General features: G+C 35.4%; 1 protein-coding gene across 8 annotated transcripts in view; it reads right to left on the bottom strand.

The window, feature by feature from the left end:
• The window catches only part of KCNT2 (potassium sodium-activated channel subfamily T member 2), a 436,518-nt gene that overhangs the window by 308,308 nt on the left and 105,280 nt on the right, over window positions 1-22,930 (bottom strand). Inside the window, exon 1 of one of the 8 annotated variants that reach the window (XM_074389704.1) lies at window positions 11,256-20,964. The exons of the other annotated variants lie outside the window; for them this stretch is intronic. The gene's annotated coding sequence lies outside the window, so the exon portion shown is untranslated. Of the gene's footprint in view, window positions 1-11,255; window positions 20,965-22,930 lie in introns of those variants that run through there. 8 annotated transcript variants of the gene reach the window in all.

Genomic DNA, 22,930 nt, shown 5'->3' with positions numbered 1-22,930 from the left:
GGCATGATTTCAATATTAGATTTTGCTTTACATTTTGGAAAGAGATATGAAATAGATAATTTTCTCTGACATCTAAAATTAATTCAGCAAATTAATTAATTCTTTTAGTTATTAGTCACTACACAATAATGAAATATAATACATTTAAGTAAAACTGATCTACAAAATCCTGTAATTTAATAACTTCAGTAATTCATCTTCATAAGAATCCTCTCAATACACTGAAGATCAATTCATAAAATCCCTAAAATGATTCCAAAATGTGTATTTCCAGAAGAAATATTTTATGGCATGGCTGATGATTGTGGAAGGACCTGATGATGAAACCAATTAAGATATTCCAAGCCCTTAGTGCATTTAGACATAAACTGAAAATTTAGCCACAACACAAATGGGTGATAGTATTAGTTACAGTGGCATGCTGTTAGTTTTTGTTATTACTTTAACAACTCTGTTCAAAAACTGAATACATTTCTCATATACTCTGAAATTATTTCTTGAAATAAATCAGTCATATGCAACAGAGGCATGATTGAATTTGAAGAAGTATAAAGTGAATTAAAATGTGTTGCCTGAGTTGAATTCCATTTTTAAGAGTATCTCAATTTTCCAGACTACCAACATTGTGAATATAGTTCTATGCTGTCACTGAGTAAAAGAATCACTCTTGGTAGTTTTCAAGTCCAGAAAAAAGAATATGCACTTTTATATATTTTATGATCTCCATATATGAACACTTCCTTCTTTCTCTAACCACTGTCAAAAACTTAATACTAGTACATCATCAAATGTTCTGAAAATCTAAGATCTGCAAAGGAAACTGACTAAAATTGCAAACTTAAAACTTAAATTATAAATACAACTTCAAGTCGGGGACAATGTTTGTGGAAAAAAGAAACTAATCGGTATATCAAACTTCATTTGCCAATGTTCTAATCCAATTCTCTTTTAAAAAAAAACTAAATGGAGCAAAATCACTCAGCTGAAAATTATGCAACGCAAAATAAATATGAATTCAATTTTCCTTTTTACGTCTTTGAGAAAACAGCAGCACTGAACACCAACCAACCAAGAAACAACACCAAAACTTTAAACACCTAAACATGAGCACAGTACTGCTCTAAATGAAAGCAACATAATGTGGCTGAATAATAGTTGTTCAGTTCTACGAACACAGAATCATACAAACCCACGCATAATGGTTACAGCCCAACTCTTAGCAAGTATGTAACTTTGAAAATATTGCTAATCCCCTCTCTTTCTCATTATTTCAGCCATGAACTGGAAATAAAAAATCATTTATATATATTAAGTAGGTGACTGTACTGATTCATAATAATCTAGTATCTGTCAGTCCAAAATTATCATCTCTTAATTCCTAATTAACAAATAGAATATACAAAACCAAAAAAGTTAGTAAATATGTTTTAAATCAATATGTTGAATACATTTAAGAAAAAAATAAAAATAAAATAAACTATATTGTATAACCCAACAATATAACCTGCTAAAAACTGAGGTCAGGAAATCCAAGGGCCTAATCCTGCCCATTGCCTCTTTTTTTATATTCTAGAAACTAATAATGCTTTTTTTCCCCTATTTTTATATGGTACAAAACAAATCTAATGGAGAATAATATTTTATGGCATGCTAAAATTATTTGAAAATCAAATGTCAGTGTCCATATACAAAGTCTTACTGGAGGGCAGACATGTTTATTACATATTGTCAGAGAATGCTTTTAAGTTACAACAGCATCAATGATTTAGTAAGAGACTTTATGGACTCAGAGTCTTAAACATTTACTACCTGTTGTTTACACAGAAAAACTTTGCTGATCCTTTTTCTAACAAGCAAGATATTTTATATTCTACTAAAGTGTTACACTTGAGTGTCACTTTTCAAAGACTCGGTTCTTCATTACAGAGGATTTATGATTAATTATCTGATAACATATTCTATACTTAAGCACTATGACATATGTCATAAAAATGAAAATTGATTAGAGTACAAATTTAAGACCAATAATGTCCACTGTACCATTATATAGTTATTGATTATTAATATATGTATGGATGCCACCTAATCAATTATTAAATAAATACATTTTATAATAAGAGGTAGTCAGATACTATAAGCACAATGATTTCCTTTTCCAGATAAAATACAAGGTATCAACCACCTAAAAAATTATATATACACTTTGGGAGGCTGAGGCGGGTGGCTCATCCGAGGTCAAGAGTTCAAGATTAGCCTGGGCAACATGGTGAAACCCCATCTCTACTAAAAATAAAAAAATTAGGTGGGCCTGGTGGCACAAGCCTGTAATCCCAGCTACTCAGGAGGCTGAGGCAAGAGAATCAGTTGAACCTGGGAGGTGGAGGTTGCAGTGAGCTGAGATTGTGCCACTATACTCCAGCCCTGGCAAAAGAGCAAGAATTGGTCTCAAAAAAGAAAAAAAAAGAAGAAAAATTATATACACAATATAATTTACAAAATGAAATATACAAGAGCACTTGTGATTTTAAAAATCATTAAGAGATTTAGATAAAAGTTATATATAAAATATGAAAATTAATATGTAAAAATATTTATCATTTTAAAAATCATGATATAAAAGGTTTAAATAACTAACTCATTTACACTATGCTAAAATCTGCCTGAAGTCTATTAAAAGAATATAGTTTCAGCCGGGCGCGGTGGCTCAAGCCTGTAATCCCAGCACTTTGGGAGGCCGAGGCGGGTGGATCACAAGGTCAAGAGATCGAGACCATCCTGGTCAACATGGTGAAACTCCGTCTCTACTAAAAACACAAAAAATTAGCTGGGCATGGTGGCGCGTGCCTGTAATCCCAGCTACTCAGGAGGCTGAGGCAGGAGAATTGCCTGAACCCGGGAGGCGGAGGCTGCGGTGAGCCGAGATCGCGCCATGGCACTCCAGCCTGGGTAACAAGAGCGAAACTCCGTCTAAAAAAAAAAAAAAAAGAATATAGTTTCTAAAATGTGCTTTTTGTCTAATTACAATTTGTTAGTTACTTTTTATAAACTGACCCAAATAAACATTACCTTTCCATAAACATAGTCAGAAAATTATATCAAGTGTTGGTCAGGACAAGAATATGGGGCAACCTGATGACATTGCATCTATCGACACAAAACTTCAGAGAGTATTAATTTAAAGTAAAAACGTACATATTTTTATAGAACTCTTATTTCCCAAAAGATAGGATACTGGATAAGGAAATGGAGCTATAAGTGAAGTATGTCTGAAAGTGGCTGGAGGAAAAGAAAAAGAGGAAAAGGGGAAAAAAAAAAAAGAAGAGGAAAAGATTTCTCCAGTACTCCCTTCTTGTTTAATTCCCCTTCTGAGTTCATCAACCTGCTCGTCCTCAAACAACTGGGCATTAGGAGCACAGAACTCACTGGAGAAAGGGTAATTAACATATGAATGAACTGAAGAGCCTGGAAGGTTTTTTTTTTTGAGAAGGAGTTTCGCTCTTGTTACCCAGGCTGGAGTGCAATGGCGCGATCTCGGCTCACCGCAACCTCCGCCTCCTGGGTTCAGACAATTCTCCTGCCTCAGCCTCCTGAGTAGCTGGGATTACAGGCACGCGCCATCATGCCCAGCTAATTATTTGTATTTTTAGTAGAGACGGGGTTTCACCATGTTGACCAGGATGGTCTCGGATCTCTTGACCTCGTGATCCACCCGCCTCGGCCTCCCAAAGTGCTGGGATTACAGGCTTGAGCCACCGCGCCCGGCCTGGAAGGTATTTTTAAGTCCATTATTTCATTCTTCAACCAATCAACAAAAATATATAGATTTATTGAATGCCTACTAGGGGTAAGGTGCCAAACTTGACCACGGGAAAACAGCAATACATAAGAAAACTGCTCCTCCTCAGGAAGCCAAGAAAAAAGTGATTCTGTGAAAGGATTATCAGTATTGAAGAACTGTCTGTCTATTTGTTATTAAATGAGTTAAGGAAACAAATGAAAGGAGGATTTAACCCAACCAAATCTCTTACTGACAAAATAACCAAGAAACAGTTCTGAAGGATGCAAGCCAACTAGAGAAAATACTGGTGGAACATTAAGGAATAAAACATGTTCACAGCAAAGTTAGCAACATAAATAAATATGGTGACATATTTTACATAAACTTATAAATAATAAACTATTTAGCAAAAGTATAAGCAAAAAATTTAAAATATAGTTGTGGTGGTCTTGAAAGCTATTGGCTTATAACTCTTTTTTTTTTTTTTTGAGACGGAGTTTCGCTCTCGTTACCCAGGCTGGAGTGCCATGGCGCGATCTCGGCTCACCGCAACCTCCGCCTCCTGGGTTCAAGCAATTCTCCTGCCTCAGCCTCCCGAGTAGCTGGGATTACAGGCACGCGCCACCATGCCCAGCTAATTTTTTGTATTTTTAGTAGAGACGGGGTTTCACCATGTTGACCAGGATGGTCTCGATCTCTCGACCTCGTGATCCACCCGCCTCGGCCTCCCAAAGTGCTGGGATTACAGGCTTGAGCCACCGCGCCCGGCCTGGCTTATAACTCTTAAACAGAATTTACTAGAGTTAAGCTTTATGCATGAGAAAATTTGTTCATGATTTAATTTGTAGCTTCCAAATAATTATATTTGATATGAAGATAACCATCCCATCTGTCTCTCGGCAATATCTTAGAGAGTTAACATTTTAGCATACTGCAGTTGTGAGGATTCTAAAATCAGAATACTAAAGTTTAGTATCAGTAAAATGTCTTGTGTACATCTCATGAGGTATTATTAATCTGATGTCTCTTGCTACATAACAATAGAAACATAAATTTTGTCCGAGTGGATAGCCATAAATCACACTTACTTCCTTCTCAATACTCTCAAATCTGTGACAGTAGCTGTAGAGAATAAGAAAATCCTGAAAAATAAAGTAAGTCCAGACAAAACCAAACTTAATTAAAAAGTCATAAAGTATAATCTGTAACTCTGATTAACTCTGGAGAATCATATTGTGTTGGAATAATGGATGTCCACAATAATGCTCTAGAATTTTCTGATGGTTCTTAATTAATAAAGTATGTACGATTTTATATTTTAAAAATTAAACCGATTATGCACTTATCAGATGGCCACAAGAAAAAACAGCGATAACCCTAAATGTTGTGAGGCTGTAGAAAACCCGCATCACCTGCCCATTGTTGACTAGAATGTAAGTGGTACAGCCACTCTAGAAAAAGCAGTTTGGCTTCTTCTTAAATTAAACATGGAACTACCCGATAATCCAGCAATCATACTAGGCATTTATGCCACAGAAATAAAATTGTGTGTTTACACAAAAAAACCTTACACATAAATGTTCATAGCAGCTTTACTTGTAATAGCTCAAAACTGGAAATGACCCAGGTGTCCCTCAAGGAGTGAAGAGTTAAACTATAGTATATCTACACCGCAGAATACTACTCAGCAATAAAAAGGAATAAATGGCTCATACACAACAACTTACGTGACTCTCCAAAGCAACCTAAATACCCATGAAAGGTCACTCTAACAGTAAGTTATGGCTTTTCCATGCAAAAGATCACATCACAAATTTTAAAAGCAAAAGAACACTTGATGCACTAATGTAGACATATCTCCATGACTTCCTGAAAAGTAAAAAATGAGATATACAAAACAGACTATATAGTCACCATCATTTATATAAAGAAAATATACATATATATATTATATATATTTAATCACAGATTTATAGGATATGTTTTGAGGCATATATTGGAAAAAGGAGACCCACCTAAACTGACACTCTTCAGAAATGTAAACGGGACGAAGCCAGTGATAAAAAGAAATGTTTGCTCTATTCCTGTTTACACTGTTCTTAAAATTTTAAACCACCTGACTGTATTACCTGTTCAAATACACACACACACACACACACACACACACACACACACAGACACATATATATATAAAATAATAATATATACTTCAACTTCAATAATTCTTTTCTGAAAATAGTTGTTAAACTTGTAAATGGGATTGCTTTTAGAAAGATGAAAGGGCAACATGGGAAAATGTAGACTTAGACACTGGAAACAAATTGGTTTGAAACTGAATTGCTGGATGTTAGAAATGCTTGCACGGTTTGGGCACTTTCTTTGGTATGATTCCATATCCTCACTGAGCAGGCTTTTCCTCCTAATTTGTTTTCAAACATAAAGTTCACTGGAAAAAGAATGCCCTGAGCAATACCAAGACTAACTGATGAGCTTGCACTTTCATGTCTCATTATACGTGATCACATTTGTTTTACAGTACAAATAATGTATCCTGTGAGACTAAGCAATGCGATTTTTCTCAGGATGTGTGCAGTTGAGAAAAATCTTCAATATAATAACTGCTTTCACAAAAATAAGAAGTTTGGATTTAAAACTAATGTTTATGAAACGTTTTCCTGGACAGGAAAAAAGGGAAAGAAACATTAATCTTCATTTTTGGCAAAATATTTTTAAAAATCCAAGCCCAGCAGATCTTTCAAAAGCCTAGCATTTAGATAATATACAATTTGATTCAAATAGATTTATATTTTCTTCATGTCTGCTAAAAGTTACTAGCAGAACCTCTCATAATTGCTATAAATTATGAGAGGTTTCCAACAACTCTAATCCCACCAACACTTAAAAGTTGTCCGGGTTCAGATTTCTATTTCCATAAGAGGTAAGCAGGGTACAATTATAAAATAATTATAAAATTAAAAAGAGAATAAGGGAAGAATAAGACCACCTTTGTCCATCTAGTTCTTTCATTCATCACCACCAAGAAGTCAATCACCAGAATGGAGAAGAGAAAGTGTATTCACAGAGAAATACCAGTAGTTCAGGGGAGACTGGGTAGAAGACATGACCTTGAGGAAACAGGATCAGGCTGGAGAGGTTGCTAAGCAAGTCAAAAGAGGAATCTGCAAGCAAGGCCCCAAACTGTGCTCCACTTGGCCTTTTCCATTTAATAGCTTTATAGCCATATAATTTATATAGTATACAATTTACCTATTGAAAGTGTATATATAATTCAATAGACTTCAGTAAAGAGTCATGCAATCATCATCAAAGCAAATTTTAGGGTATTTTCAGCACCTCAAAAGAAAGGGTACACCCATTTACCCAGTGAACTCTCCACCCCACCCACTCTGCAGCTCCAGTAACTATTAATATGAGTTCTCATAGATTTGCCTATTCTAAATATTTCTTGTTAATGAAATAATATAATATTTTATCTTTTCATGTCTGGCTCTTCTCATTGAGCCTAATGTTTTCAAAGTTCATCCATACTGTACCTTGTATCATACTTGATTTCTTTTTATTACTGAATAATATTCCTTTGTGTGGATATACCACATTTCATATACCCATTCATCCATTGATGGGTATTCGGTTGATTTTACTTTAGGGCTATTATGAGTAATACTGATGTAAATATTAACATACAAGCCTACTGCGAATGCATGTTTCCATTTCTCTTGTATATATATCAAGGAACAGAACTATAGGTCATATAGTAAATCCATGTTTAACATTTTGAGAATTGCCAGATCATTTTCCAAAGCAACTTCATGATTTTATATTTGCACCAAGCAATTTATCAGAGTTATAACTTCTTCGAATCCTCACCAACATTTGTCTATTCCATTCTATGCTGAATGCTATTATTCTATTTTGTGAATTATCTTTATAATTTCTTGATGATGTACTTCAAAGCACAAAAGTTTTTATTTCAAAGAAATCAAATGTTTCTACTTTTGTCTTCTGTCAGGCATATATTCCGTGTTACATCATTTGTCTCTAGCATAGTGAAAACTATGTATCTTCTGAAAGATGGAATGCAATTAGCTACTCTTTTTATCTTTGCAGCATATGGGCCTCCTAGTGATAGCAGCCAGCCATTTGACATTTATGTTATCATCAGATGGACACCTTCCCATAACACTGAGTGCTTTCTGTCTTACCTCTCCTAATACCTTGTGACCACCTGACATCACAGCTCAGAACATGCCTTAGTCTTGGAAACAGAAGATTGGTGCTAATTCCCCCAAAAGCAGTAGTAGCATAAAAGGAAAAACCCAAGCATCTGATTCTAATGAGTGATGAAATATCCCAGTTGTTACAAAACCTATTCTACTGTGGTGAAACAGAAGTAAACAAAAAATCTAAGCCCACAGATAAATTTCCCTTAAAAAAAGAACAAGTAAAATAGGAAAGTTAAAAAAAATTATGGAAGAAAATTGGACTGAAATAAAGAAAACCTAAATCATCAGCAACTTATGGCACAATGCACATCATGAAAAATCGATTGCAAAAATAACACATATTCTGGTAAAAGCACTAAACTTCATAGAAAAAGAACTTTATATATTTGATAAGGGACAAGGACAGCATAAGTAAATTAGAGTAATCTAATATTTTTCCATAGAAAAAAATCAATGCCTAAAAACACAGCACTATCTATGGTATTATGCAATAAAGAGTAGCAAAAGAGCTATATACCCATAGGATTTAGCCTTCTAGTAAAAAGATAACATATTTTCCGAAGCATGCAAGAAGTTAAACAATACTCACTACACTTTATTGGGGAGAGAATAAAAATACATAATTCAATCTTTGAATTTAAGAAGTGGTCCAAATTAGAAACTCAGGATGGGAGATACTGATGCTAAGTACTATTAGTGAGACAATTATACCCCTAAATAGGCAAAACTTAAACCACTTTTGAAATTATGATTTTAGAATCAAATGTGATTATAAATCTTGCCATTATTTTTAAAATTGTTTTAAAAAACAAAATTGGGAGGTGGAGGTGTGAGGCAGTGTGGATACTTACTTTCTCATCCTTAATTGGACAGACAATGGATGTCTAAAGTTGAAACATTAATCTCACAATGTTCTCATTATAGATGACTTGTAAAATCTAATAGCTCTTCGTGTAAAGAAATGTACTTCAACAATATTTTCCATTTCACTCAAAATTCTTTGTTTTTATCAACTCAATAGCTTTCATTTTTAAATATTTTGTATGGAATGATTTCATTTCAGAAACACGTTTTTAACCCTTTCACTATCCATCCATCCATATTTCTCTTTATAGCTACATATGTATTTATACGTAGAAATGTCTGAAATTATCACATTATTTTTAAGTGATTGAGTTCCCTTATTTATATTTTTCTGTATTTTTTATTTTTTAAATGCATGTCCATAATTTGAACAAAACCAATACATCTTTTAGAAAATTGTTAGTAAGAGTCAATCATTTCATAAGTTTATAGAGTAAAAACAAACTCTAGTATGATAGCATCCAGAAAAGAAAGTATTGTTAGGAACTGCTTCTAGAAGCTTAAAACAGGTACAAATCAGCTAGGGATCCTCTAAAACGTAATTCTGATTTGGTACATCTATAGGAGAGCCACACATTTAGCATTTCTAAACGTCTAGATCCATATATTGGGTAATAGAAATTTTATATGAAGCTACTTATTAAATAAATAGAATGTTATAAGGCATAAATAGTGAGGGAGAATTTAAGAAAATAATAATTAAAAAATAATAGTAGTAAAAAAAATATTTTGTACTTCTGTGCTGAGGAACTAAGGGGAAATCTGTTTTTATAGCTCTTTAAAATATTCCTTTAGCTGTATACTCTGATTAAAAAAAAATTTCTCTTTGAATTTAAGAAGTAAATCCAAAATTTTCTGTTTAGTCAATAAAATTTATAATTTTGGTAGTTTATTTTCTCCCATTTTTCTCTATTGTTACCCTGTTTATTATTGCTGTTGTTAATTTATTTTTTCACATGGACTCTCAGTATCCCAAAGTGAATCATGATATGGAAAACTTCCTAGGGGAAAAGTAACACGTAATTATTTTATAGATAATAGGCCCCCCACACTAGAAAGTGAGAAAAAGCTACAGAGTAAAACCACATACAATTTTATCATATGTCATATATTACATTAATATGTATTTTTTTTTGCATGCATGTGACACTCACACATAGCATCACATTTCATCTCTGGTCTACTTCTGACTTAGCTTAAATCCTTCCAAAATTCTAGTAGTATAGAGAAATCCTAGAACAATGTTTCTCAACCAGCATCAGAATCTTTTAAAGTGTTTGCTGAAAATGGGCACAAAATACCTCTGGGACCAGGCTCCAAAAGCACATTTTCAACAAGTAACCAAGGAGATTCTTACAATGCACACTAAATTTTACAGTCATATGGATCTTTTATTCAGATACATTTGAGTATTTCTTTTTTATTGCTAGCTGAAAGCAGAGTCTTATTGAATAGGATCTGAGTATAATGATGGAATTTAAACTAAACAGCAAGCTATAAAACACATAACCTTTTCCAAGAAGGAAAGAGTTCAGCAGGAAATCTCATGTGCTCTGAGGTTCAGATGCCTTCAGCAGAAATAGGCTGAGAAAGAAATAGAGGCCCAAGTGGCAAAGAAATGGAGATGAGAAGGCCCCAAAGACAGACATCATGTATTCGATAAATGATCTAAGATCTCTTCCTTTCTCTGACCCCCCATCAGAATGATATATCAATTTACCAAACTTCTGATACATTTTAGCCCATCACTGGCTAGTTTAAAAAAACTTTATACCTTACATTTTTGAGTGTTCAAGAGAAATCAACAGCGTGTCTCCAATTCAATCCCACTCCCATATGCTTATTATCAGATTAAAGGATAAAAAAGCGTTGCTCAAATTGACAAAATTTCAAAATGTATGTGCACTTTCTCAGCATGAGTGAGAGGGAAAAAAATTTAAACTCAAAGATCCTGGGAAATTTATTTGAAAAATCAAACATTTGGATTGTCTAGATTCTTAACTGCTTTGCTTCAAGCACCATGTGTAAGAAAATACACAGAATGAAGATTTCTTATTTTAACCACGGCACATTTTATGATCACTGTCAGAAAAACGTAAATTTTTAAATTGCATTTAAGTAATATCCATTGTATATGCTATTATAATAAATGATTATTACAATAAAGAAAATAACTTTAGCTTTGTAGTCTTTCTTTAACATATCTCTTATGTTAACATATAGGAAACCGTTTAGGATGTTAAACCTAAAGAATATTTTTATTTAATCCATGTATAAATGACTTAAAAATAACCACAAGACCACTTGTAGAGATTCTAAAATAAATCAGCCAGCAGACAACAGAAAACTGAACAAGCTCTGTTTCTTACTTCTGGTCCCTTTCTGCTCGGTTATCATGGGAACCTCTGTTTTCTTCAGGCAGATGCTTCCATCCTCTGAACCAAAGCTGTGGGGGCAGGAGAAGGGTGAAAAATAATGCCAGGAAGCTCTGAGAGAGATTGCTAAGCAAATTCAGATGAACCCCACGGAAAATCTGAAGGCAATCTTGGGAGATTATGTTCCTAATGATATTTTTTTAAATAAAAAACTCTTCACATTCATATATTTATGATTTATTATTTCAGACATTTACAGAATTTGTGCCAAACTATGCTGTCTCAGTTCACAGTTCATAGTGCATGCTTTTACATCACTGCCTCTAGGGAAGTCAATAAAGGAAGAGAATAGACTCAACTTTACCTCCAGGAGGTGAGTGAGGCTCTGGGGTTGGCTCCTCTATGCCTACCACTTAAGAGATTGATGAGGATTAAGTCATGCTTAGATACCCTCTGGGATCATTAAATATGTCTTAAATCTGTGATTTCCGCTGAATTGTTTTCATCAAATTGTAACAAACAGGCAGTAAGTAGTACAGCTGTATTTGTTTTGGTTTGAAGAACAAATATAAATTTTATATTTCGAATTTCTTGTGTAAAGAGTAGGACTAGATAGAATAGAATAACCAGTATGTGGCAGGTAAATGTGGGGATTTTGAGGATGTTATATATGAAAGAACTTCTGCAAGGCGGGATTCTTTGGTGGAGAAAGAGAAATATCAGAATAAACTTGGATTACTTTGCTATTTCACTGAGATCTTGGTGACTGTAGTTTTTGTATGGTAGGGACACAAGTAGGTTGATACAAAGGCAAAATGTGAATAACCTTAGATGCTACTTTCTTCTATTCCTTAGAGCAGTGGTCCCCAAACTTTTTACACAGGGGCCAGTTCACTGTCCCTCAGACTGTTGGAGGGCCGGACTATGCAAGGTGTGACACCCTTCACAGCCAGCGCTGCTGCCTTCACTATCCCAGACAGCGGTATACAGTGTCACAGGCCCAGCACCGCCTCCAGTGCTGTATACAGGGATGGCGGTGATCAGCCTGCGACACTGTGTATACAGCGTACTGGACATCTGCAGCAGTGGTGGGCCTCTTCTGTGGAAAGCCCACTGCTGCATGTTTCCCCTATTATAAGACACCTTCTAAAAATAAGACAACCCCCGTCTTTTGGGGGTAAAATTAATATAAGACAGGGTCTTATAATAGGGGGAACACGGCGTATAGTAATGTGGGGGGAGGCTTTTGGGCAAAGAGAGGTTATGGGGCCATTATGTTGTACATTTTGGGGAGTATGGGGGCCACTGTACTGTGTAATAATGGTTATAGTGCTTTGCCTTTCTTCCTACTTCTGCTGCTATTTCACACTGCTTCCGGTGATGTGGGGTGCCGCAGCCACAGACCGGATGTGCGTCATACGACGCGCTTCCGGAGCCGTGAGGCGTGTATCCCGCATCACCGGAAGTAGTACTGTACATGAGCAATGCCGCGCTTTGTGGCACCGCCACATACTGCGCTCCTTTCACTAACCACCAATGAAAGAGGTGCCCCTTCCTGAAGTGCGGCGGGGGCCGGATAAATGGCCTCAGGGGGCCACATGGAGCCCGCGGGCCATAGTTTGGGGACCCCTACCTTAGAGAGAACCTTCTAAATCATCCATAAAAGATGAGCTTCTGGCCTTTGCAGTGGGGGTCAGTGATAGAGAACCCTCCTCATCAGGATGAAGTCTACTCTGAAATATGGAATGACTCCTTATTTATGTGTTTTTCTGCAGCTTCTTACATATTAGCGTTACTCTGTATATTGATCCGGAAAAAAAAAATGTTTCCTTTCTCAATTATGTTCAATCATTTATAGAATATCCACTGTGGGCTCATTTAGTTTTATACGCTCTCTACCATTAAGTTTTCTCTTTAATAATAAAAAGGAACATTCACTCCTCTATGTGCCCTGGTTGGCATCCTTGAATTGTTGTGCCTATAACTAACCACAAAATGTGAGATTTATTGTAAGGAGTATATAATGAAAAGTAATCTGGTCACTATATTAAAAATAATGTGATTTCATGATGTGTGAGAAATATTTGTAAATACAGTGAACCTCAAACTCTTGCCAATTCTCTTCTCCTTCCTATTCTATCAAGTCATCACATAGCTACCTACAAAATTGCAACCCCTTTCTTGAAGCTAAATAAAATAGAAAAATAATGAGAAAAAAAGGTAAATATTTTTATGCCAATGGGAAAAAATAAACCACACTCTAATAATAAAATAACACTCTCCAATTCTCATGATACATGTGCACATACTTACATTATGTTTGTTTTTAAAAAGAGTTATCATTGTTTTATCCATAAAATCATGAGTTTCTTCATTGTACTTTTTAAGAGTGCATAAAAACTAAAACATTACTGTTTCACTTTTACCGTAGAATAATATATCTGGAAAAACTATCCTTCAAGCATATGGGAGAAATAAAGACCTTTCCAGACAACCAAAAGCTGAGAGATTTCATCAACACCAGACCTCACCTATAAAAAATGCTAACGGGAGTTCTTCAGTCTAAAGGAAAGGATGTTAATGAGCAAGAAAAGATCATCTGAAAATATAAAACTCACTAGAAATAATACACAAAAAAACACTGAATAATGTTAACAATGTAATTGTGCTGTGTAACTATGCTTGACTTAGGAAGACTAAGTGATGAACCAACCAAAATTATACCTACAACAACTTTTGAACACATAAACAGCACAATAAGATATAAAGAGAACAAGAAGAAAAAAAGCATGGAAATGTAGTTAAAGTATAGAGATTTTATTAGTTTTTTTTTTTCATGTTTCTTTGTTTATGCGATCAATGTTAAGTTGTCATCCATTTAAAATATTGGGTTTAAGACAGCATTTGCAACCCTCATACTCACCTCGAATCAGAAAACATACAATAAATACACAAAGAATAAAATGCAAGAAATTAAAGCATACCGCTAGAGAAAACCACCTTCATTAAAAGGAAGACAGGAAAAAGGAAAGGAGAAAGAAAAGAACACAAAACAACAATAAAACAAAGAACAAAATGGCAGGAATAACTCCCTACTTATCAAAAATAATAGAATATAAATGGACTAAACTCTCCATCGAAAGACACATAGTGCCTGAATAGATGAAAAGATAAGACCCAATGAGCCAGTGCTTAAAAAAAACCACTTTCTCTATAATGAAAATAGTAAGATAGAAAAATATATTCCATGTCAAGAGAAACCAAAATAGAGCAAAAGTAGCTATACTTACATGAGACAAAATGGATTTCAAGACAAAAGCTATCAGAGAAAAAGAATCTCATTATACATTATGTCAATTTAGCAAGAAGATATAATGATTGTAAATATAATGCACTCAATGATGGAAGACTCCAATATGTAAAGCAAACATTACTAGCACTAAAGAGAGAGAGAGATCTCAGTACAGTAATAACTAACTTCAACACACCACTTTCAGCATAGGACAGACCTCTTAGAAAGAAAATCAAGAAACATGGGACTTAATGTGCACTACAGAACAAATAAATGTGATAGACAGTCACAAAACATTTCGTCCAATGGCTGTGCAATATACATTCTTCTTCTCAGCACGTGGATGATTCTTAAGGATAGACCATATGTCACAAAACAATTATTAAAACATTCAAAAAAACTGAAATAATATCAACCATTGAGTCTCACCACAAGGGAATAAAACCACAAATCAATAACAAGAACAATTATGGAAGGTATAAAAACACATAGATATTAAGCAATATGCTCATGAAACACCAATGGGTGAATGAAGAAATTATGAGGAACATTGAAAAATGTATTGAAACAAATGATAATAAAAGAGCAGCATAGCAAAACCTATGGGATACAGCAAAAGCAGTAACAGAGAAATTTATAGTTTTAAGAGCCTACTTCAAGAAATGTTAGAAATATTTATAAATAAAACAAGCATGAAACTCTTGACAAACATCAAATAAATAACCTAGTAACATATCTTAAAGAGGTACAAAAGAAAGAGCCAATCAAACCCAAAATTAGTAGACAATAATAAATAATAAAGATCAGAGCAAAATTAAATGAATTTGAAATGAAGAAAACTATACAAAAGATTAATTAATCAAAATGTTGGATTCTTGGAAAGATAAAACTGACAAACGCTAAACTAAAAAAAAGTGAGGGGAGAGAGATCCAAGATCGCTGATCACTAGCAGCTCGGGATTGTAGCTCCCAGTGAAAGCGCAGAGAACGAGAGGACGCCACACTTTCAGACGAATTTTTGTTGCTCACACACCAGACCAGTGAAAGCGCAGAGAACGAGAGGACGTCACACTTTCAGACGAATTTTTGTTGCTCACACACCAGAAGATTCCCAGCAGAGGAGCCCCACAGGTCGCCAGTGCGACTCCTGTGGCCGACGCGGCGGTTTTGCCACTGTCTTGGTGCGGCAGTTCTTGGTGCAGAGTCAGAAAAGCACCATCAATCTTAACGCCACTGTTTTCGCCGGCACAGTGAGTTGCTCAGATTTTAGTGCTAGGAATCAACAAGTTGGACGTCCACTCAGAAACCCAATTACAAAGACGGTAATTATAAAGACCACAGATGGATAAATCTAAAACGAAGGGAAGAAACCAGCCTAAAAAGGCTGAGAATACCCAAAATCAGAATGCCTCTCCCTCTACAGGGGATCATAGTTCCTCATCAGCAATGGAACAAGGCCTGATGGAGAACGAGTGTGTTCCATTATCAGAAGCAGGCTTCAAAAGGTGGATGATAAGAAACTTCTGGGAATTAAAAGAACTTGTTGTAACCCAATGCAAAGAAACTAAGAACTTTGAAAAAAGGTTTGACAAAATGTTAACAAGAATACACAATTTAGAGAGGAATATAAGTGAATTAATGAAGCTGAAAAACACAACACGAGAACTACGTGAAGTATGCACAAGTTTTAACAGCCGAAGTGATCACACAGAAGAAAGGATATCAGAGATCGAAGACCAACTCAATGAAGTAAAATGAGAAAACAAAATTAGAGAAAAAAAGTTAAAAAGGAACGAGCAAAGAATCCAAGAAATATGTGACTATGTAAAAATACCTAATCTACGTTTGATAGGTGTACCTGAATGTGACGAAGAGAATCAATCCAAGCTGGAAAATACGCTTCAGGATATTATTCAGGAAAACTTTCCCAACCTTGCAAGGCAGGACAATATTCAACTCCAGGTAATACAGAGAACACCAAAAAGATATTCCTCAAAAAGACCAACCTCAAGGCACATGATCGCCAGATTCACTAGGGTTGAAATGAAGGAGAAAATACTGAGCGCAGCCAGAGAAAAAGGTCAGGTTACCCATAAAGGGAAGCCTATCAGACTCACAACAGATCTCTCAGCAGAAACCCTACAAGCCAGAAGAGAGTGGGGACCAATATTCAACATCCTTAAAGAAAAGAACTTTCAACCCAGAAATTTACATCCAGCCAAATTAAGCTTTATACGCGAAGGAAAAATAAAACCTTTTGTGAACAAGCAAGGACTCAGAGATTTCATCACCACCAGGCCTGCTTTACAAGAGCTTCTGAAAGAACCACTACACATAGAAAGGAACAAACAATATCAGCCTTTCTAAAAAATACCAAAAAGTAAAGAACATCAACATAATCAAGAATTCACATCAACTAATGGGCAAAACAGCCAGCAAACATTAAATGGCAGTATTAAACTCACATAAATTAATATTAATTCTAAATTTAAATCCACTAAATCTCCCAATCCAAAGACACAGACAGGCAAAAAAAAAAAAAGCCAAAACCCATCAGTATGTTGCATCCAGACCCATCTCACATGCAAGGATACACAAAGACTCAAAACAAAGGGATGGAGAAAGATTTCCCAACCAAATGGAGAGCAAAAACAAATAAATAAAAAGCAGGAGTTGCAATTTTTGCCTCCGATAAAATAGACTTCAAAGCAACTTTTGCCTCTGATAAAATAGACTTCAAAGCAACAAAGATCATAAGAAGCGAAGAAGGACATTACATAATGAAAAAAGGATCAATGCAACAAGAAGAGCTAAAGATCCTAAATATATATGCACCCAATACAGGAATACCCAGACATACAAGACTTATAAAGAGACTTAGACTCCCACACAGTAATAGTGGGAGACTTCAACATCAATATTAGACAGATCAATGAGACAGAAAATTAACAACGATATCCAGGATTTGAACCAAACTTAACATTTCTAGAACTCTCCACTTTAAATACACAAAATATACACTCTTATCAGTACCACATAACACCTATTTACAGGTTTAAATGAAAAATTGGTTGGCTGCTTATTTGTTATTTTCTTCCCTCATTGTTTTTTTCATGTCTTTATTATTAAGCACAATTATAGGCATACTCATTTTTAGACTGCATTCTAGCCTGGGCAATAAAGCAATACCCTCGTTCTCTCTCCCTCTTTCTCTTCCTCTTTCTTCCTCTTCTTCATTTTTATTTTTATTTTTTATTCTTAATTTCTCCTTTTCTTTTTTCTTCTAAAAAAAAAAAGAATAAAATAAAACTTAAATAAAACAGAGCTGATGTAAAAAAAAAAAAAGGAAAAAGTGAGAAAAACTAGATAAATAAATCAGAGATGAAAAAGGCAACAGTCCAACTAACACCATAGAAATTCAAAAGGTCATTAGTGAGTACTATGATCTACTATATGTCAATAAATTGGAAAATCTAGAGGAAATGGATGATTTCCAAGACACATAGAGCCCACCAAGATTGAACTAGGAAGAAATCCAAAACCTGAACCAATAACAAGAAATGAGATTGAAGCCATAATAAAAAGTGTCCTGGTAAAGAAAAGCGTGTGACCTCATGGCTTCATTGTTGAATTCTACCAAACGTTTAAAGAAGAACTAATACCAATTCTACTCAAACTGTTCTGAAAAGCAGAGAGAAAGGACTACTTGCAAAGTCATTCTACAAGACCAGTTTTGCCCTGTTACCAAAACCAGACAAGAACAAACAAAACAAGAAAACCACAGGCCAGTATCTCTGATGAATATGGATACAAAAATCCTGCACAAAATACTAGAAAACGACATGCAACATTATATTTAAAAAATCATCCAGCCGGGCGCGGTGGCTCACACTCGTAATCCCAGCACTTTGGGAGGCCGAGGCGGGTGGATCACAAGGTCAAGAGATTGAGACCATCCTGGTTAACATGGTGAAACCCTGTCTCTCCTAAAAATACAAAAAATTAGCTGGGCATGGTGGCGCATGCCTGTAATCCCAGCTACTCAGGAGGCTGAGGCAGGAGAATTGCCTGAACCCAGGAGGCGGAGGTTGCAGTGAGCCGAGATAGTGCTATGGCACTCCAGCCTGGGTAACAAGAGCAAAACTCCATCTCAAAAAAAAAAAAAACATCATGACCAACTGGGATATATCCCAGGGATGCAAAGATGGGTCAACATTCGCAAATCAATCAATGTGATACATCATATCAACAGAAGGAAGTATAAAAATATATGATTATTTAAATTAATGCTGAAATAATAGCACTGGATAAGGTTCAACATTTCTTCATGATAAAAAGTCTCCAAAATCTTGGGACAGGACGACATACCTCACATAATAAAAGCTATATATGACAGATGCACAGCTAATTACATGCTGCATGGGAAAAAGTGCCAAACTTTCCTCTAAGATTTGGAACATAACAAGGATGTACACCTTCTCCACTGTTATTCAACATTGTAATGGAAGCTCTAGCTACAGCAAAGAGAAAACAGAAAGAAATAAAGGACAAGCCCGTATAGCCAAGACAATCTTAAGCAAAAAAAGAAAGCTGAAGGCATCATACTACCTGATTTAAAACCATAATGCAAGGCTACAGTAACCAAAACAGCATGTTACTGCTACCAAAATGGATATACAGAACAATGGAACAAAAGAGAGGACTCAGAAATGACACCACATATCAAGAAACATCTGATCTTTGACAAACCTCACAAAAACAAACAATGTGGAAACGATGCCCTATTTAATAAATGGTGTTGGGGAAACTGCCTAGCCATATGCAGAAAACTGAAACTGGACCCCTTCATTACACCGTATACAAAAATTAACTCAAGGTGAAGTAAATACTTAAAAGACCTAAAACCATAAAAACCCTAAGAAAACCTAGGCAATACCATTCAGGACATAGGCATCAGCCAAGCCTTCATGACTAAAACACTAAAAGCAATGGCAACAAAAGCCAAATTTGACAAATGGGATCTGATTAAACCAGGCATCCCCAAACTTTTTACACAGGGGGCCAGTTCATTGTCCCTCAGACCGCTGGAGGGCCGCCACATACTGTGCTCCTCTCACTGACCACCAATCAAAGAGGTGCCCCTTCCTGAAGTGCGGCGGGGGGGCAGATAAACGGCCTCAGGGGGCCGCATGCGGCCCGTAGTTTGGGGACGCCTGGATTAAACTAAAGAAGTTCTGCACAGCAGAAGAAACTATCATCAGAGTTTAAACAGGCAACCTACAGAACAGGAGAAAATTTTTGCACTCTATCCATCCGACAAAGGGCTAATATCCAGAATCCACAAATAACTTAAATTTACAAGAAAAAGCAAACAACCTCATCAAAAAGTGGGCAAAGGATATGAAAAGACACTTTGCAAAAAAAGACATTTATGCGTCCAACAAACATATGAATAAAAGCTCATCAACACTGGTCATTAGAGAATGCAAATCAAAACTACACTGAGATACCATCTCACACCAGTTAGAATGGTGGTTTTTAAGAAGTCAGGAATCAACAGATGCTGGAGAGGATGCAGACAAATAGGAACGCTTTTACTCTATTGGTAGGAGTGTTACATATTTCAACCATTGTGGAAGACAGTGTAGCGATTCCTCAAGGATCTAAAACCAGAAATACCATTTGACCCAGCAATCTCATTACTGGGTATATTCTCAAAGGATTATAAATTATTCTGCTATAAAGACACACGCACACATATGTTCACTGTGGCACTGTTCACAATAGCAAAGACCTGGAACCAATCCAAATGCCCATTAATGATAGACTGCATAAAGAAAATGTGGCACATACACACCATGGAATACTATGCAGCCATAAAAAAAGATGAGTTCATGTCTTTTCCAGGGACATGGATGAAGCTGAAAACCACCATTCTCAGCAAACTAACACAGGAACAGAAAACCAAACACTGCATGCTCTCACTCATAAGTGGAGTTGAACAATGAGAACACATTGACACAGGGAGCGGAACATCACACACTCAGGCCTGTTGAGGGGCTAGGGGCTATAGGAGGGATAACATTAGGAGAAATTACTTAATGTTGATGACAGGTTGATACATGCAGCAAACCACCATGGCAGGTGTATACCTATGTAACAAACTTGCACATGCTGCATATGTATCCCAGAACTTAAAGTATAATTTAAAAAAAAAAAAAAGCGAAGAAAGAAAGGAAAAGGGAAGGGAAGGGGAAGAGGAAGGGGAAGGAAAGGAAAAAGGAAAGGAAAGGAAAGGAAAAAGGAAAGGAAAGAAAAGGAAGGAAAGGAAGGAAAGGAAAGAAAGGGCATCTAAACTGGAAAAGAAGAAGTCAAATTATCCTTGTTTGCAGATGATATTTATATTTGGAAAAATATTACACTTGGAATAACTTAAAAGACTACCTAGAAAATTATTAGAACTGATAAATTCAGTAAAGTCACAGGTTACCAAATTGACATATAAAAATCAGTAGCATTTTTTTATGCCAACAGTCAAAAGTCTAAAAAAGAAATAAAGCAATTCCATATACAGTTGTCACAATTATAAATACCTAGGAATTAACCAAAGAAGTGAAAGATGTCTACAACAACAAATATGAAATACTAACGTAAGAAATTAAAGAGGACACAAAAAGAATGGAAAACTGCTCCATGTTCATGGGTTGGAAGAACCAATATTGTTAAAATGTCCATATAACCCAAAGCAATCTATTGCTTCAATGCAGTCCCAATCAAAATACCAAAAACATTCTTCACAGAAATAAAAATTCTAAAAATGTATATGGAATCACAAAAGACCCAGCATAGCAAAAGCTACCCTGAGCAAAAATACCCAACCTGGAAAAACCACCTGACCTGATTTCAAATTATACTACAAAGCTTTAATAACCAAAACAGCATGGTACTGGCATAAAGACATACACAGATCAATGGAAAATAAAGAATCCAAAAACAAATCTACATGCATAAAGTGATCTCATTGTTGACAAAGGTGTCAAAAACATATACTGGGAAAAGGACAGTCTCTTCAATAAATAGTGCTGGGAAAACTGGATATCCATACACTGAAGAGTGAAATTTTACCCCTAACTCTCACCTTATACAAAAATCAAATCAAAATGAATTAAAGACTTAAATCTAAGACCTCAAGCTGTGAAACTACTAAAGGCAAATACTGGGGAAACTCTCCAGAACATTGGTGTGGACAAAAATTTCTTGAGTAATAACCCATAAGCACAGGCAACCAAGAAAAAATGGACAAATGAGATCACATCAAGTTAAAAACCTTCTGCTCTGCAAAAGAAACAGTCAACAAAGTGAAGACACAACCCACAGAATGGGAGAAAACATTTGCTAATTATCAATTTCATAAGGGATTAATAACCAGAATATATAAAGAGGTCAAACGACTCTACAGGGAAACAATCTAATAATTCAATTAAAATTGGGTGAAAAATTTGAATACACATTTTTCAAAAGAAGACATATGAATGGCAGATACATGAAAAGGCACTCAACATCACTGATCATCAGAAAAATAAAAATCAAAACTGCAGTGAAATACCCTTTCACCCCAGTTAAAATGGCTTTTTTCCAAAAGTCAGGTAATAACAAATGCTGGAGAGGGTATGGAGAATTGTTGGTGGGAATGTAAATGAGCACAACCAGTAGAGAGAACAGTTTGGACGTTCCTCAAAAAAACTGTAACTGGAGCTACCATACAGTCCCAACAATCCCACTGCTGGATATATACTCAAAAGAAAGAGAATCAGTGTATCAGAGATATCTGCACTTTCTTGCTTGTTGCCAAGATTTGGAAGCAACCTAAGAGTCCATCCACAGGTGAATGGGTAAAGAAAATGTGGCAGTTATACACAATGGAGTACTATTTAACCATAAAGAAGAATGAGATTTTGTCATATGCAACAACATGGATGGAACCGGAGGTCATTATGTTAAGTGAAATAAGCCAGACCCAGAAAGACAAACAGCACATGTTCTCACTTATTTGTGGAACCTAAAAATCTAAACAACTGAACTCATGGAGAAAAAGAATATAAAGATGGTTACTGGATGCTGTGGTGAGGGGTACTGAGGAAGGAGGGTGGAAGTCGAGATGATAAATAAATACAAACAATATATAGTTAGGAAAAATGAGTAAGACTTAGTATTTAATAGCACAAGAAGGGGACTATAGTCAATAATATTGTAACTGTGTATTTTTAAATGACAGTAAAATTGAATTGTTGAGAACCAAAAGAATAAATGCTTGAGGGGATAGAGACCTCATTTTCCATGATGTGATTATTATACATTATGTACCTGTATTAAAATA

The sequence above is a fragment of the Saimiri boliviensis genome, chromosome 19 (assembly GCF_048565385.1).
Source record: "Saimiri boliviensis isolate mSaiBol1 chromosome 19, mSaiBol1.pri, whole genome shotgun sequence".
NCBI classification, from domain to species: domain Eukaryota; kingdom Metazoa; phylum Chordata; class Mammalia; order Primates; family Cebidae; genus Saimiri; species Saimiri boliviensis.
The sequence above is the reverse complement of the archived record's forward strand: the minus strand, read 5'-3'. Positions and strand labels throughout refer to the sequence as shown.